General features: G+C 37.2%; 1 long non-coding RNA gene across 1 annotated transcript; it reads left to right on the top strand.

The window, feature by feature from the left end:
* Nucleotides 1-4: 4 nt before the first annotated feature.
* Nucleotides 5-11,647, top strand: LOC107529303 (uncharacterized). The gene is made up of 4 exons (XR_001602450.2): nucleotides 5-65; nucleotides 2,767-2,937; nucleotides 10,571-10,616; nucleotides 11,520-11,647. It is a non-coding gene; the product is annotated as an uncharacterized LOC107529303 (long non-coding RNA).
* Nucleotides 11,648-15,811: the final 4,164 nt, after the last annotated feature.

The following is a 15,811-nucleotide window of genomic DNA, read 5'->3' as shown; positions in this document are numbered from 1 at the left end:
TCTTTTCAGCACTTCATGAATCCAGTTATTCCTTAGAGCTTTACAAATCTTCATCGAGTTTAAAGGTATGACCTAAAAGTTTATTCTCAGAAAACTATTAGAACTACTCAGTTCTTTTGAAACACACTTGAAAAACAACGTAAAACAATGACTGTCTCTAAATGGCAAAGCAAAATGACATGGTTATAGATCTGATTATTATGTAACTGACAAAGAACTTTGTTTTTCTTTAACAAAGCATTTTAAGATAATCTAGACTGCATAGACTTCTGGAGATTTTTATATCTCCAATATATAATATCCGTTAATAATAAGAATATATGTGCATAAGTACAACACAACTATTTTCTTAGTTGACAAAGCTCATGTAACTCAAACATATCAAATAGGCCCAATTAATTTAAAACCTCTTCCTTGCAAGGAGAGAGAACAATTTCTTTGAGGTGTTCCAGGGGCCCATTGGAACAACCCAAAGCCATTTCAAGACTAAGAAAGTCTTCTGTTAAAATTTGAACCCTGGGAAGTTTGTCAAACACACTTGACCAAAAAGATCACACATCATTATGAAGCAATATTAAATTTTTATTCACCTAAAGTGACAATAAAAGGTATCAAAATAAAAAAGCAGGTTAGCAAAAACTTTAGCTTTTTGGATTCAGAAAATTGTTTTCTTAAGTAATCAAGTGCCTGGTCAAGACAACAGAAAACTAGTCTAATAAAGCATAGAACCTCTGCTTTTCTAGGTGTAAAACCTTCTATAATATCTGTAGTAGTAGAAGTGCAAAAAAGCTTTCCTGTTTTGAAAGAGTGAAAAAGAAACTCATATTCGGTATTAATTTACTTTTGATATTTAAATTCATTACTTAATTAACTTTTAATCTTAGCTTAACTGTATATAGAATCTCCTCAAGATCTTTCTTCACAGACCTTCCATAACTTTCTTCCCCCCTTAGCTTGTCTCTTTCTCGTTCAGAAATAACCCACCTTATTTTAGGACAAATCTTGTTCTTTTAATTCCACACCTTTTATTACTAAAATCATATAGTTTGTTTACATCCCAATTAGAAATCTTAACTTTGGAACCTCAATTTCTGGTGACAACTAAAAAGTAAGCAATTAGTATTCTTTAGATTGATATATTTATGAATACATTTAATAATTTCTTTATTTTTAAATCCTCACCCAAGGATATTTTTCCGTTGCTTTTGAGAGAGAGTGGAAGGGAGACAGAGAAACATCAATGTGAGAGAGACACATCAGTTGGTTGCCTTCCGCAGGACCCCAGTGGGGATGGAGCCTGCAACCAAGGCATGTGCCCTTGGTCAGAATTGAACCCAGGACCCTTCAATCCACAGGCCAACACTCTAACCACTGAGCCAGACTGGCTAGGGCCATTAAATAATTTCTAAAAGTATTTTTCCAATAGCAAATTTTTTTAATGTGGCATGAGACATGTTTACTAATGGACCCAAATATCTTCAGTTTCTTTATAATAAGCAGAAAGATAAATCTGTGTTCAGTAATTAATGTTTCATTATTTTATCTTCAATGAGTATCCATTATTTAGTTAGCAAAACTTAAAGTTTCAAGTTACCATGAAGATTTTTAACATTATTTAAGTACAATATAATTATTGCTAAAGACTTAACATAAAAGGAACTTTTTATCCTGTTTACATTTATGTAATTTACTTGCTTCTAACAATTAACTGTAGATTACTTATGAAAATTTCATCATACCAAGTTTCCTGCAGACAAATTTTACAGCAGAGATGCATGAATTTATTTAACTGTAAACCAAGGTAGAATAAAAGTATTATTTAATGCTGATGATTTTAAAGATACACGTTTTAAAAAACAAAAATATACATATTTAACCAAACCAAACTCAAAACAGTTTAATATGAAATATTTTCCCAGATCATGTGATTCTGTAAAGAAGTTGGGTTAGTTTCTGTTATATTTTTGAGAATTCTCATATAAGTGCGTGTTAGTTTAAGCCAATTTAATAGAGCTCCTTTTTTTTTTTTTTTTTAAGTTAATGCCATTCGGATGTAAAAAAATACCACAATGCACATGAACATACAGACAGACACACACACGGATCTTTTAGCCACGAGACAGGCACCATAAAGCAAAGTTCACTAATTTTAGAAGGAACAGCTGGAATAAGTTAAATTGATCTGCTCAGATGACTACAGTTTTTTTCCTTTTAATATTTGTGGAGAAAGCACTTAAGATCTGTGTTTGTCCTTGGTAAGGGAACTTTGGAACCATAGAAACAGTTTGTGCTTTCAAAAACACTCACCTCCTTCCCTCCCTCCCTCCCTCCTTCCCTCCCTCCCTCCCTCCCTCCCTCCCTCCCTCCCTCCCTCCCTCCCTCCCTCCCTCCCTCCCTCCCTCTCTCCCTCCCTCCCTTCCTTTCTTCCTTTTTGTCTTAGGAATTGAGAATGATAATAAGTGGGGTTGAACTGCTTCTAGAGCTGCATTTCTGGTTTTACAAAGATTTGTAAGATATCAACAGCTGCTCTCAGATTTGGGTTGAAACTTAAGTGATATCATAGGTTGACCTACCTGTTTAACCTACCTGTTAAACATAATCACTTATTTGCTTTCCCTCTTGGGCATATGTTTTTATTTTATTTTATAAAGTAAGATAAAAGATAGGGGACTCAAAATATTCCTATCAGGCTCTGACATTAGTTTGTAAAATGGCCAAATTTCTGTTAAAAAACAAGTCTTTAAATCCTCTCAAATATCTTTTCAGATTTCAGCTGGGACAAACAGTAACCATTTCTGGCATCATTAAACAGTTCCATGGACCCAAGAGGGTGCAGAGCCCTTCTAGAGTCTTTTCCTCTGATAGCCAAAAGACAGAGTTGACAGCCTTCATGTCACAGTTCCCCAGTGAGACACTGTCTCTTTACAATACAACCAGGTAAAAGATGCAATCAGTTGAAGTTGACATAACTCTAACACAGTCTGTTTAAATGTTCCAATTTTCCTAATCTAATCAACCCTTACATTTTCATATTTCTTAATCTACTTGTAGTCTGAGTCTACTGGGTTGTACCACATTTCAGGAATTCCCATCTCAAGGAGTCGTGGAAATTTCTTCTATCCCCTGACCATTTTACCCACTCTTGAGTAAAGAGGCTTTGGATCCCCAGCAAGGGGCGCAGCTAAAGCACCCTGGCCCTGTTATCAATCTTTAAATTGATTTTACCAGCCTGACTATTGCCCCAAGTGATTGCTGGTCAGGTTTTTCATTGTAATCTCTTCCTTCTAGTCTTTTAAATTGCTCTACACTGGGGTAAATAGAGCAGACTTGTTTGGGGCCCTTTAATCTTAGGGGGTCAACAGAGGGTCATTTTGGGCCCATTCAGTCTTTCGTAGTGTTGTGCTAAAGCCTTTGTTTTAACCCTGGTCTGTTTATTTAGCCCAATTTTTTCTTTCATAGATTCATAACTAAATGTACTCCAGTTCTGTAAGGTACAGCCCAGAGAGCTACACTGGGGTACAGAGATGGGATTACCAATGTTACTAAGGTCTTTATCAATCAAAGTAATTATTTTCAGCTCGAGCAATCTTAAAGCAGTCCTAGGATTAGGCAGTTCACACAACAAAACAAACAGGGAACAAGTAGTTACAAGACCTAACAATTCAGTAACCCATATATCTTTCTAAAATTTGGTAGGCAATAAGTTAGACACAACAGACAAGACAGCAGGAGGGGCTGAGTGGTCGAACTTCCCCCTATGTCTTGAATGTGAGGTCCGCTCAGATCGGTCAGTATGAGAGAAACACCTGCCTCGAGGCAGAGCTGCCTGGACGAGCTTCCGCTGCCCACTCCTAGGTTTGCTGGAACCCGGTCAGAGTTGGCCTTTTCCACAAGATGAAATAGACTCAGTAGGTGAAGAATACAGCCCAAGCAGACTGAAAAAACAAGGCTTCTCTGTCTTGGTTCCTGCTGATTTTACCCCCTTCGGGGAGGAGGCCAGATCAGATAAACAGATTTCTCAGGAAGCACTTCCTTCCCTGTTCCCATTTGGGTTTCTCCAAGAAGAGGGTGGTTTTCCTGAGGTGGGTCTCCCAGAAACCTTACCATAAGAAGTCTTCAATCTCCAAACCAGAGCAAATTTCAAATCTAGTCATTTTCAGTATCTTGTTTCTTATGCTGCAAACAAAACCATTGTAGGTTGGGGACACAGGTGTGGACTGCTGTCCAGCCTGTGCCTACAAGACAACAGATCTGCAGCTACTAGATGGGGGCCTGGTGGCAAGCTCTGGGTCCACAAATCCACAGGCAAGAGGGAGCCCCACGATGGCCATCAAAATTATTACAGGACTAAAGGTGTCCATTTGCGTGCACATCAAAGCCCAATAAGGCATGTGCAGGAGGACATACAGACGGCCAAGAGACATGAAAAAGAGCTCAAAGTCGCTGAGCATCAGAGAGATGCAAATTAAAATGGCAATGAGGTATCACCTCACACCTGCCAGATTGACTACCATCAATAAATCAACAAACAAACAGGTGCTGGCGAGGGTGTGGAGAAAGGGGAACCCAGTACACTGCTGGTGGGAATGCAGACGGGTGCAGTCACTATGGAAAACAGTATGGAGGTTCCTCAAAAAATTAAAAATGGACCCGCCTTATGACCCAGTGATTCCACTCCTAGGAATGTATCCTAAGAATCCTGAAACATTCATCAGAAAGAATATATGCACCCCTATGTTCATAGCGGCGCAACTTAAAATAGCTAAGATCTGGAAATAGCCCAAGTGCCCATCAGTAGATGAGTGGATAGAAAAGCTGTGGGGCATTTACACCATGGAACACCACGCAGCTGTAAAAAAGAAGGATCTTTTACCCTTTGGCACAGTGTGGAGGGAACTGGAGATTATTATGCTAAGCAAAATAAGCCAGTCAGAGAAAGACAAGTATCACATGATCTCTCTTACATGTGGAATCCAATGAACAAAATAAATCCAGAGGCATGGAAGCGTGGCACAGACTGGCGGACCTCAGAGGGAAAGGGGTCAGGAAGAGATTAACCAAAGAACTTATATACAGATATGCATAACCCATGGACACAGACAATAGTGTAGTGAAGGCCTAGGGTGGGGTGGGAACTAGACGGACAGGGACAGTGGGGAAAAAATAATAGGAGACATCTATAATACTCTCAACAATAAAGATAAATTTAAAAAAAAAACAATAGACATGCACAGGAGCTTGCAGCAAAGAAAGTAAGGGTTTATTACTTGAGGAAGTTGCCCATGCCCAGTCACAGGTGAGCTAATGCTCAAAGACCTGGCTCCCTGATGGCTTCCAGGGGATGGGTTGTAGAGGGGGAAAATATTAATCATGGTGACTAAGGGAGTTAGGGTGGTGGTCTCTAATGATTGGTTGGTCCTAGGGTACGGGGTAGTTGATCATTGCATCTGGTCCTCATGTCAGCTATGACATTATCTGAGTTTGCCGCTTTTCCAGGCCTGGAACTAAAACACAACTGAGGCCTAGATGTTATCTCTAGTTTGACAGAAACTATCTCTGTGGCCAACAGACCCTAGGCTTTATTTATAAGATTATTTGATACTGATCAGAACCTCACTGTCCTGCGGCTCAATGATTAAGGGTGTGGATGTGCCAGGGAGAAGCAGGTAGATGAGTCTGGGTGCTGGATGTTTAAATCAAAAAGGAAAGGAGGGAAAGGTCCTATAAAAGAAATGAAGTTTCTACACAGTTACATTATCATTAGTTTTCTAAGAGGACTTAACGTGTACTTTTACATTTAAAAATGCTTTCTACTGGTAGTTATCTAAGTTTCTTGATAACCTTAAATACTTCACCTTTTTAAAAGTAAGCAAGTAATCCAAGTATACTATGTCTCTTTTATAGAAAATACAAATGCTGTTATATTTTCGTGAGTGTAAGTTCTTTTACGGGAAGATAACATATACCTTCCTAGAATACTCCAGTTGGGCATCAAAGGAATGAGCAACGCTTTATTCCTTAAAGTTACTGTGGAAGGAAAAAATGGTTCTGCCAGTGTAAGCCTCACAATAACTCCACAGAGCAGGTAGTGCTGGTTGTCCATGGACCTCTCTGTGTGCAAATTACAGAAAGAAACAGAGAAAGGCAATAAACAACTTGATTTATCTGGTAAGTCTTCATTTCATATTTTACTGATAAATCTCCAGATTAGGATCATTTTACTACAATATCTTGTATAAAGCGCTAAAGAAAACTATGATTACATCCCACTTTAATTCATTAACCCAGGCTTCTTAGCGAGATTGTTTGCCAGCTTTTGAGTTCAATCATAAACACAGTAAATTGTAGTAGAAGTAGTCTTGATCTGTACTCCATCTAGGCTTACAACCCTTGAAGCTTTTTGTGGTTTTGGGTATGTTGGAGAAAATGTTTCAAGTTCTGAGGCTCTATATGTATTTTCACTTGTCATGGATTTAAGGAAATCACTGAAATCTGTTAAGACTTAGAATTTGTTTTTATTTTACCAGTTCTTAAATAGGATCATGCAAAATACCTGAAAGTAACACCATATTCTAGCTTTCCCATACCAGATGGTGATGTTAGCCTAATCTAAAAACAAATATTTGTTTTAGCTTGCCACAAAACATATTTAATTTTGTTATTGGTTAATGTGTGTACATGGATTGATCTGGAAGAATTTAAATCTCTCTTTGGTTGAAAATTTAACCCATTTGAATAGGGCCTTGTTTAGTCTTATCCTGTGTTTTATATGGTTGTGCATCTCTATTAACATTTCTGTCTCCTGTATTTTCCTTTAGTTAACTCTTACTTTACTTCTTTGTTGCTTTGACCAAGAACTATATTTTCAATTCTATACCATATCTTACCCTAACTTATTTTCTGATAATTACTAGTAACTGATTAAAAATAATAACTGAAGTTTTCTAATCAAAACATTAAAAATAGGTATTCTTTATGCTTGCAATTTCTACTGATTGTATATTTTTTAAATTTTTATGTATTGATCTTAGAGAGAGAGGAAGGGGGAGAGAGAGGGCGAGAGAGAAACATCAATTTGTTGTTCCACTTGTTTATGCATTCATTGGTTAATTCTTGTGTCCTGATCGAGGATCGAACTTGAAACCTTAGTATATCGGGATGATATACAGTATAACTTGATATACAGTATAACTTGATATACAGTATAACAAAAACCAGTAACAAATGAAACGATATTTGGTTATGAAAAGGAATTAATTACAAATCCTATATCTGATTAAATATAATAATTTAAATACAAATTCTACAAGTGGGATAAACTCTTGGCTGAATAGAGTCAAAGTTTGAATTAATGAGTTGAAAGCAAAGTGTTTCTGGAAAAGATATTGAAAGAATAACATATTTTAGAATATCTGGCTATTTGAATAAAAAATACAACCTGTGTTTAAAGGAAAAACTCTACAAGGTTACCAACTTTGGATTAGGCTGTTCAGAGTGGGGAAAATAGCAATTTTCCCACATCATTATCAGATGCACATATAAGTTGTGATGTAACTTTTGGCATCAGTATTGCAGAAATAAGGGATCCATATTTGGTAGGAAGCTCACTTATGGGAAGTACTTCTGGTATTTTGGAGATGAGATAGGATTTCCCATCTCATATTTTGCTTATCTTAGGATATAAGGTGTTTGTTTTGACTGTGGAGCATGATGTGCGTTCTTACTGTGTAATGGCAACAGGGAAAAGGACTGTTTTTGCTCTAGGACAGTTACACATTATAAAGAAACAAATGGGTTTTGCTTGGTTTTTTGTTGCTTTTTTTGTAAGGAAAAAAATTATAAAAAGTAAGCAAAAATATCTTTAAGAGACTACAGAGTTCCCTAAACATAAAGGAGAAAAATGGCTTAAAAAAAGAATTTCTCTTTGCCCAGCCGGGCGTGGCTCAGCGGTTGAGCATCGACCTAGGATCCAGGAGATCGGGGTTCGATTCCCAGTCAGGGCACATGTCCAGGTTGCGGGCTGCAGCCGATCAATGACTCTCTCATCATTGATGTTTCTACTTCTCTCTCTCCCTCTCTCTCCCTCTGTCTGAAATCAATAAAGATATATTTAAAAAATAAAAAATAATTTCTGTTTATAAAAAAAGGAAAACACATTTAGAGAGAGTTAGAAGGCAACCTATAGAATTGGAGAAAGTATTTACAATATCTATTTTTAACAAATAACTCAAATATGAAATATATATAGACTGCCCCAAAATCAATAAAGAGACGACATACATCTAATTAAAAATTATATTGATAAGATGACTTTAGAGACACAACAATAAAAAATAAATTTCTTGAAAATGCAAAAATAAAAGAGAGTTTTTTAGCCTGTTTGGGCTTCTATAACAAAATAATACAAACTAGGTAACATATAAACAACAGAAATTTATTTCTCACAGTTCTGGAGGCTAGAAGTCTGAGATCAGGGTACCAGCATGGTCAGGTGAGGGCCTTGGTCCTGGTTCATGCCTGGTGCCTTCTCACTATGCCCTCCAAGGTGCACAGGCTGAGGGATCTTTGTAGGGTCTCTTTTATAAGAACACTGATCCAATTTATGAGGGTTCCACCTAATAACCTAAGCACCTTTCTAAAGCCCCACGTCCTAATACGCATTACATTGAACATTAGGAATTCAAGATAAGAATTGGGGGTGGGCAAACATTCAGACCATAGCAACTAGTTTCCAACTAAAAATGGAATAGACACACTTTTTTCTCCTGCTATATACAGCTAAAAACTTTGTTCATTATATGTAAAATGCATGTTAAGAAAACTGAAAAGTGAACTGAAGAAGGCACAGTGGCTAGGAACTTTATGAATTGTGATTGCATTTACCAGATGGAAAAGGCAAACAGGTTGAATTCTGTTTAGGTCACATGAAGTGTTTGTTGCATATGGTATACACTCAAGCAGACATTTAGATATAGGAGTCACTGGCATATACACGTTCTTCAAAGCCATGAAAACAGTACATTAATCAAGGAAGAATCAGTTGACAGAGAATACCATGGATCTCAGAACTGACCTCTGGGCATTTAAAATTGTTTTATTTTATTTTTTATTGATTGATTTTAAAGAGACAGAGAGAGAGAAACATCAATTTGTTGTTCCACTTATTTATGCATTTAGTGGTTGATTCTTATATGTGCCCTGACCAGGAACTGAACGCAACCTTGGTGTATGGGGACACCACTCTACATCAACCGAGCTACCTGGCTAGGGTTGGGCATTTTATTTTATTTATTTATTTATTTATAAATATGTTTTATTGATTTTTTTTCTTTTAGAGAGAGAGAAGGGGAGAGGGATAGAGAGAGAGAAACATCAATGAGAGAGAAACATCAATCGACTGCCTCCTGCATGGCCCCCCCCTGGGATCGAGCCCCTAACCCGGGCATGTGCTCTGATGGGGAATCAAACCTCGATCTCCTGGTTCATGGGCTGATATCGACCACTGAGCCACGCTGGCCGGGGCCCTTTGCACAAGTTAGGAATGTGTCAGGGTTTTTGCTGTTAGATCAGTTTCTACTTCATTTTCTCTCCCTTCTTTTCGGATGTGAGATATTTTTATAGTACAGTTATAAACCACCAATTATTCCCACTCTTTTTCTTCTCACCTTTTTCCCCCTTCCTGCTGTTGATCTCATACTCTAAAAAGAAAGTAGATAAGGAAAGAGAGGTTAAAATGAAACTATTTTTTGCCACCCCCTGTGGTAAATAAAAGACTGAAATACGATAACTCATATATGAACTTCAGTTAGCTTTGCTCATCCATAGTATATCATTATATTGATAACTGCAAATTTAAAGTATTAAAGTCTTTCTGGAATTTCCAGATAAGTTATAATAACAAATCACAATAAGCTTTATTTTTTTTCCTTTTTGTAAAGTTGTATATCCTTCCAACTATACAGAGATTAAAACAATCAATACCCACCGAGGACAAAAAAGGGGTTCTATGGAAAGTAAACTCACAGGGTGGTGTGATCATAAATTCCTAACTGGGCAGGTCTGGAGTAGTCATGCCCCAGGCCACAGCCGTTTCGGTAAAAGGTTTATCTTTGCCTTAAGCAAGCCCTGTCCATTGTTTCTATACTGCTAGGTTGACACAGGTTTTGAAATGCCTCTCTGCAGTTCCTTCAGAAACCACACTCAGAAGAACATATAATCATGTGAACTAATCTTTGCTTTCTCTCACCTTCATGGAATCTTCCTTATTTCCCTCCTTAATTTCAAACGTATAAAATTAAACTGTAAAACTGTTATTCTCTGGAGCATTGGAGATCTTGCTTCCCGGTAATTGGCATCAGTTTTGGCTCAAATAAGCTCTTATAAAAATTCTTTACAGGCTTGGACACTTCTTAAGTCGATACCATGTACACTAAATACCGTGAATGAGCAGATGTTAAACCTTTAAAAATAATAATTCAGCTGTTCTGTTCTTCAAACAAAATTTTACAGATTTAGTTGATGCCCACTTCGTGCTCCTCCTTAACCCCATTTGTTTCTCTTTCTCCCCCAGGTAACCATGATCGTTAAGATTTTGTGTTCTTCCTGTGCACACTTTTGTAAGTTTGAGATATATATTTGGCGTTACTATTAAAATTTTATGTAAATGGTGTATTATACACATCCTATCCCAATATGAGTCCTGATATGTCCTATGGTAGCATTTCAACTCAATGTTATGTAATTTATCCACCATAACACCTGTATATAGTCCATCATTTAACTGTCATATAAAATTCCATTGTAGGAATAGATTACAATTTATTTATTTCCCTATTGATAATCATTTAGGTTGTTTCCAGTTATTCGCTACTACAAATTGTGTTGTTATAATTATTAATGGGGATTCCCATGTGCAAGAATTTCTTAAGGTTATATACTTAAAAATGGGATAGCCAGGTCAAAGACTAGCACATCTTTCTCTTTATTAGATATCGCAAATTGCTTTCCATGCTGTTTGCACTTAATTTCTACTTCCATCAACAGTATGTCAAATGTTCAGTGTGCTCTATCCTCCCAAACACTTGATATTATCAAATTTTCAGTTTTACCACTCTGATGAAAGAGAAGCATTTCCATTTCAATGATTGATGGCAAGATTGAACACTTCCTTATGCACTTACTGGTCATTAGCTTTTTTTCTCTTGTGACTTTTCTATTCATGCTATTTTCCTATTTTTAAATTTTTTGGCCCATCTCTTGTGGGTGAAATAGGGGCCACATACTAAAACTGACAAGTTCAGGCCTTACAAACTCAGAGACCAAAAGTAACCACGTAAGATGGTCTGAACATGCAAATTCCTAACTAAAAGCCAGACATGGCGGGTAGTCATATCCTAGGCCTGTAGCTTCCTTGACAAAGGTCAATCTTTACCGTCAGTGAACTTGTCGGTGGTCTTTTTGCATCTAAGATAACATGCTTTTGAAATGTCAGAGTAATCTTCTTCTCCATACCCGCACAGGACCACAAAATCTCTCATTGTTATCTCCGTCCACGCATACCGTCTCCATGTGCTGGAAAGGTTAGTTGCTAACTCCCCTGCCACCACCAATGTAAAAGAAGTACGTGTCCTTCCATTTTGCCTTTTATCCAATCCCAGAGATTTCCACGCTTTGCTTTCTCCCTCCTCCCTAATCTACCACCAATGGATTTCATGTGACCCTCCTAACATCTCCTGTCATTCTAATGTATAAAATAAGCTGCAAAACTCCCATTCTCCAGAGCATTTTCTCAATTCGTTGAGATCTTGCTCCCTGGTAATTGTCATCAGTTTGGCTCAAGCAAACTCATAAAAATTCTTTATAGGTAAGTTGGTATGTATCTTATGTTGGCATTCTTATAGATTTGTGAGAGTTCTTTCAATATTCTAGGCAATTATTATATTTCATTTACATGTGTTGCAAATTCTCCTAATCTCTAGCTTATATTTTACTTTTTAATGGCTTTAAAATTTTTATTTAAGTTAAACTTATCAATCTTTTTCTCTGTGCTTTAAGCTTTTGCCACGTATTTAAAAAATCCTACAATAATCTTTCAAAAGATTAAAAATATTTATTTTCACTGTATCAAATTCAATAAAATAATAAAACGTATGTGTAGAAAGTGTATGGATTTTGGTTTTAATGTGTTAAATTTGTTTTTTTAATTTTAGTTTTTAAAAATTGATTTTAGAGAGAAACATAGATTTGTTGTTCCACTTACTTGTACATTCATTGGTTGATTCTTATATGTGCCCTGACCAGGGATCAAACCCATAACCTTGACATATTGAGATGATGCTCTAACTAACTGAGCTCCTCAGCCAGGGCTTAAATCTGGTTTTAATGTCTGGATGTAGAATTCAAAATTTATCATCTTTAGAGATAGTTACCTGCTCCAATTTAATAATTCCAAGTAAGCATAAAATCAGAATTCTTCATCTCTTTTTCTTAAAATACAAATAGTCTAATTTTAAGAAATGCCTTGGTTTTTACCTAAAAAATTAAGTTAAATTTACATGCTTATGTATTAAAAATTGAAAGTTAGGAGTCTATTTTTTTTACCTTTATAAGTTTCTCAGTCTTCATTATTGACTCTCAAACTTTTCTGACATTGCTCTGTTCTTCAGTTTCTGAACTACATGCATACATACATGCATGCATACAGACATACATGTGTGCATACATATGTACATACAAATTGTTTCCTCTCTCAGATTTCCATTTATTCCATCTTTGATTTCCTGGAAGGGCCCTGTTCACTTAGACTTATTAGGCTTCAAAAGGTTTCTCACGTAGCTTTTTTTAGGTGTAAGTGTGGGATTTGTTAGCAACTCTACTCTCTCCGTAGTCTTCATTTCTTAATTAACCAGAGCAAAGGAAAGCTGTAGGGAAAAGTTTTCAGAGAGCAAAGGATTGGTCGTTAAAATAATTTTAAAGAATTTCTACTGCAACTGAAACTTATTCAGGGTTAAATTAAAATTTGTTTCATATGATTTAATTAAGAAATGATGCATTGGTATTACACTAAAATATTTCCATGCTAATGAAAAGTGTTATATGTAGTATTAAGTTGGCAAGTTATTAATATAGCATTTATACTGCAGGATAAAGAAGAAATAAGGGAGAACTGATAGGTTAAAATAGATTAAAAGAGTTACATGGTTACATGGGCAAGTTCACTTGGTGAAAATTTATTAATAGAACACTTTCATCAAGTTTTATATTTATGCACTTTCCTGTGTACTTATTCTACTTCAATAAAAAGTTTTAAAAATAGACAAAAGATCAACCTAATGCAACATATGGATCCTGATTCTAATAAAAGGAGTTTTCTTAAGCCCTTTTTGCAACTGAGAAAATCTGATATCTGATGAAATTAAGGAATTATTGTTTTAAGAGCAATAATGGTGTAATAATTGTTATTTATTTTTAAAATCCTTATATTTTATTTTTGTGTGTGCATGCCTCAAAACTTGTTTAGTGGTCCTTATATTTTAGAAATATAGATAAATATTTAGTGGGTGCAATGAACTGTTAACTGGGATTGGTTTCAAAATAATCTAGTACGGTGGAGGAAGTAATGGGAAAAATTGGTCAAGTGTTAACACTTGTTGAAACTGGATGATGGATACATTGGACTTTTCTACTTTTGTATGTGTTTGAATTCTCTGTAATGCAATTAAAACGCAAACACGCATACACACATATCCATTTCTCATGCTTATAATTTTTCACCCTTATGCTGTTTTTTAAATTTTAACTTTATTGTTGAAAGTATTACAGATGTCCCCTTTTTTTCTCCATTGACCCCCTCCACCCTGCACTCACTGTTTTTTAAATTCACAGTCACTTCCAGGAGAAAAGGAATCTTTTGGAAATTTTTCATTACTCTGTTTAGACACAGGATGGCACTCTTTGAATAAGTAATTAGCCAAAGTCCACTTCTCACTGCATAAGCTCCTTTCTAGAGCAGTTAGTCTTACTTGAAAGCAAAGATTTTTTAGCTGATTAATACACCTTAACTTCAGTTTTCTGTGCTGGCTGTGTTTATCCACCACCAGTGTTTGAAAAATTAAGGACAGTGTTCACAATAATTTAAAGGATGGTTTGATCCACAAAAACATCTCTGTGCCCACTCTTCTTATTTCTGGTGTTTACAGTTATTGCTAGAAGATCAGCTACCTCTTGTATGTTAATGCAAATATCTATATTTCCATATGAATCATCTTCATTTGAAACTGTGAATGCCAACCACAGGACTTATTCCTACGTTTTAAATGGCATTGAGCCAAATACTGTTGATTTAAGGTCAAGATGAGGACTATTGACTGTGGACAGATGCTTTCCCCTTTCAACCCTCAAAAAAGAATGGAAATAACTATTCTTGGACGTTCTGAGTCTGATTCATGTCTTCTTTTAGCCAACTATTCATGTATTCACCAGAAGAATTACACCTACTACCTCCGGTGTAGGAAGAAGAAAAAAAAAAATCAAATGAGCAATAATGTTAGCAGAAGCTTGAAACTTAAGCGCCCGTTTTCAGAAAGGTCCCCCTCCCCACCCCCTTCCCTCCGGTCCAATTCCCTTCTCTGGTTCTGGCCATCGGAAATTGACTTGGCGTTAACTCCCGGCTGGAATTTCAAGGCGTCAATTCCTCCACCCCCACCCCCCCTGGAAACTCCTCAACTCTTCCTATCCTACCCTCGGCAGAGACAGATAAATGATGCAGCAGATTCCACCGCTGAAAGACAACATTTGTCCTCAGCTATTTTCACATTTTCCCCCCGTTTCCGATTGGTGTGCCAGACTTTGTTTGCTAGCTTAGGACATGGAAAACATATCTGGGCATTTGCCCCACAGTGGCTTTCTCCCAGCAAATGAAAGTGAAAGTGCTACGTTGTAGCGGTGTTTTATCCGCAGAGTCCAGACTGGCTTCGGGAGTGTAGGGGGGCGGGGGTGGGGGCTGGGGGACGGGAGGGTGCGATTGGGAAGCTTGAAGAACCAGTTTGGAGGTTTTGTTTGTTTATCTTGAGATCACAGCAGGGTTCCTGCCCCCCCCTCTTTTGGGGGGTCTGACTTTGGATTTATTTTCTTTTGGGCAGTCATTGAGGTTTCATTCAATGTCCTGAATTAAAAAATACACTCCACTTGTAGCTTTCCCAGGTTGCACTTTAAAACACCATCCAGTCTCACCCTCATCTGGAAATAATGCAAGCTTCTTTCTCTTCCCCCGCTCCCTCCTCCCCCACTGTTTTTTTTTTTATTTTATTTCTTTTTTCCCCCCCTTTTAAAGCCCCACATAACCTGCAGTCGGTAATCGGATGGAAAATGTGCTGGTCTTAGTTTACTCTAGTCTAGTCTCCCTTTCGGTGGCAGCCTTACTTGGAGAGGTGTATTTTTAAAAGAGGCATTTTGTGCACATGTAGTTACCGAGCCTTGAAATCTGTCACTGATGTAAACTTGCCGTTAAGTTTCCTCAAAGGCGCTGGTTTACGTGCAGCTTTTAATATGTTTGTTGTGTGGCCGTAAAAAAAAAAAAAAAGTACAAGTAGAAGGACAGCAGAGAGCTGAACGGTGGCGTTAGTTCATGTAAAGTCATTCATCCTCTCCCTCCCCCTTCCTTTTTCCAAGAAACAACTAATCACAAACCGGGCTAGAGTTTCTTAAGGAGGTTCGGGGAGGAAGAGGGGAGAGGCGGAGCGGGGCAGGGGCGAGGGCAGAAGGGCCGGGACGTGGCCCATTCACGGGGCGGAGAGGTTGACATTGTCTGCGC

Source organism: Miniopterus natalensis, chromosome 3, assembly GCF_054644295.1.
Source record: "Miniopterus natalensis isolate mMinNat1 chromosome 3, mMinNat1.hap1, whole genome shotgun sequence".
NCBI lineage: Eukaryota > Metazoa > Chordata > Mammalia > Chiroptera > Miniopteridae > Miniopterus > Miniopterus natalensis.
This window is presented reverse-complemented; position numbering and strand designations above follow the sequence as displayed.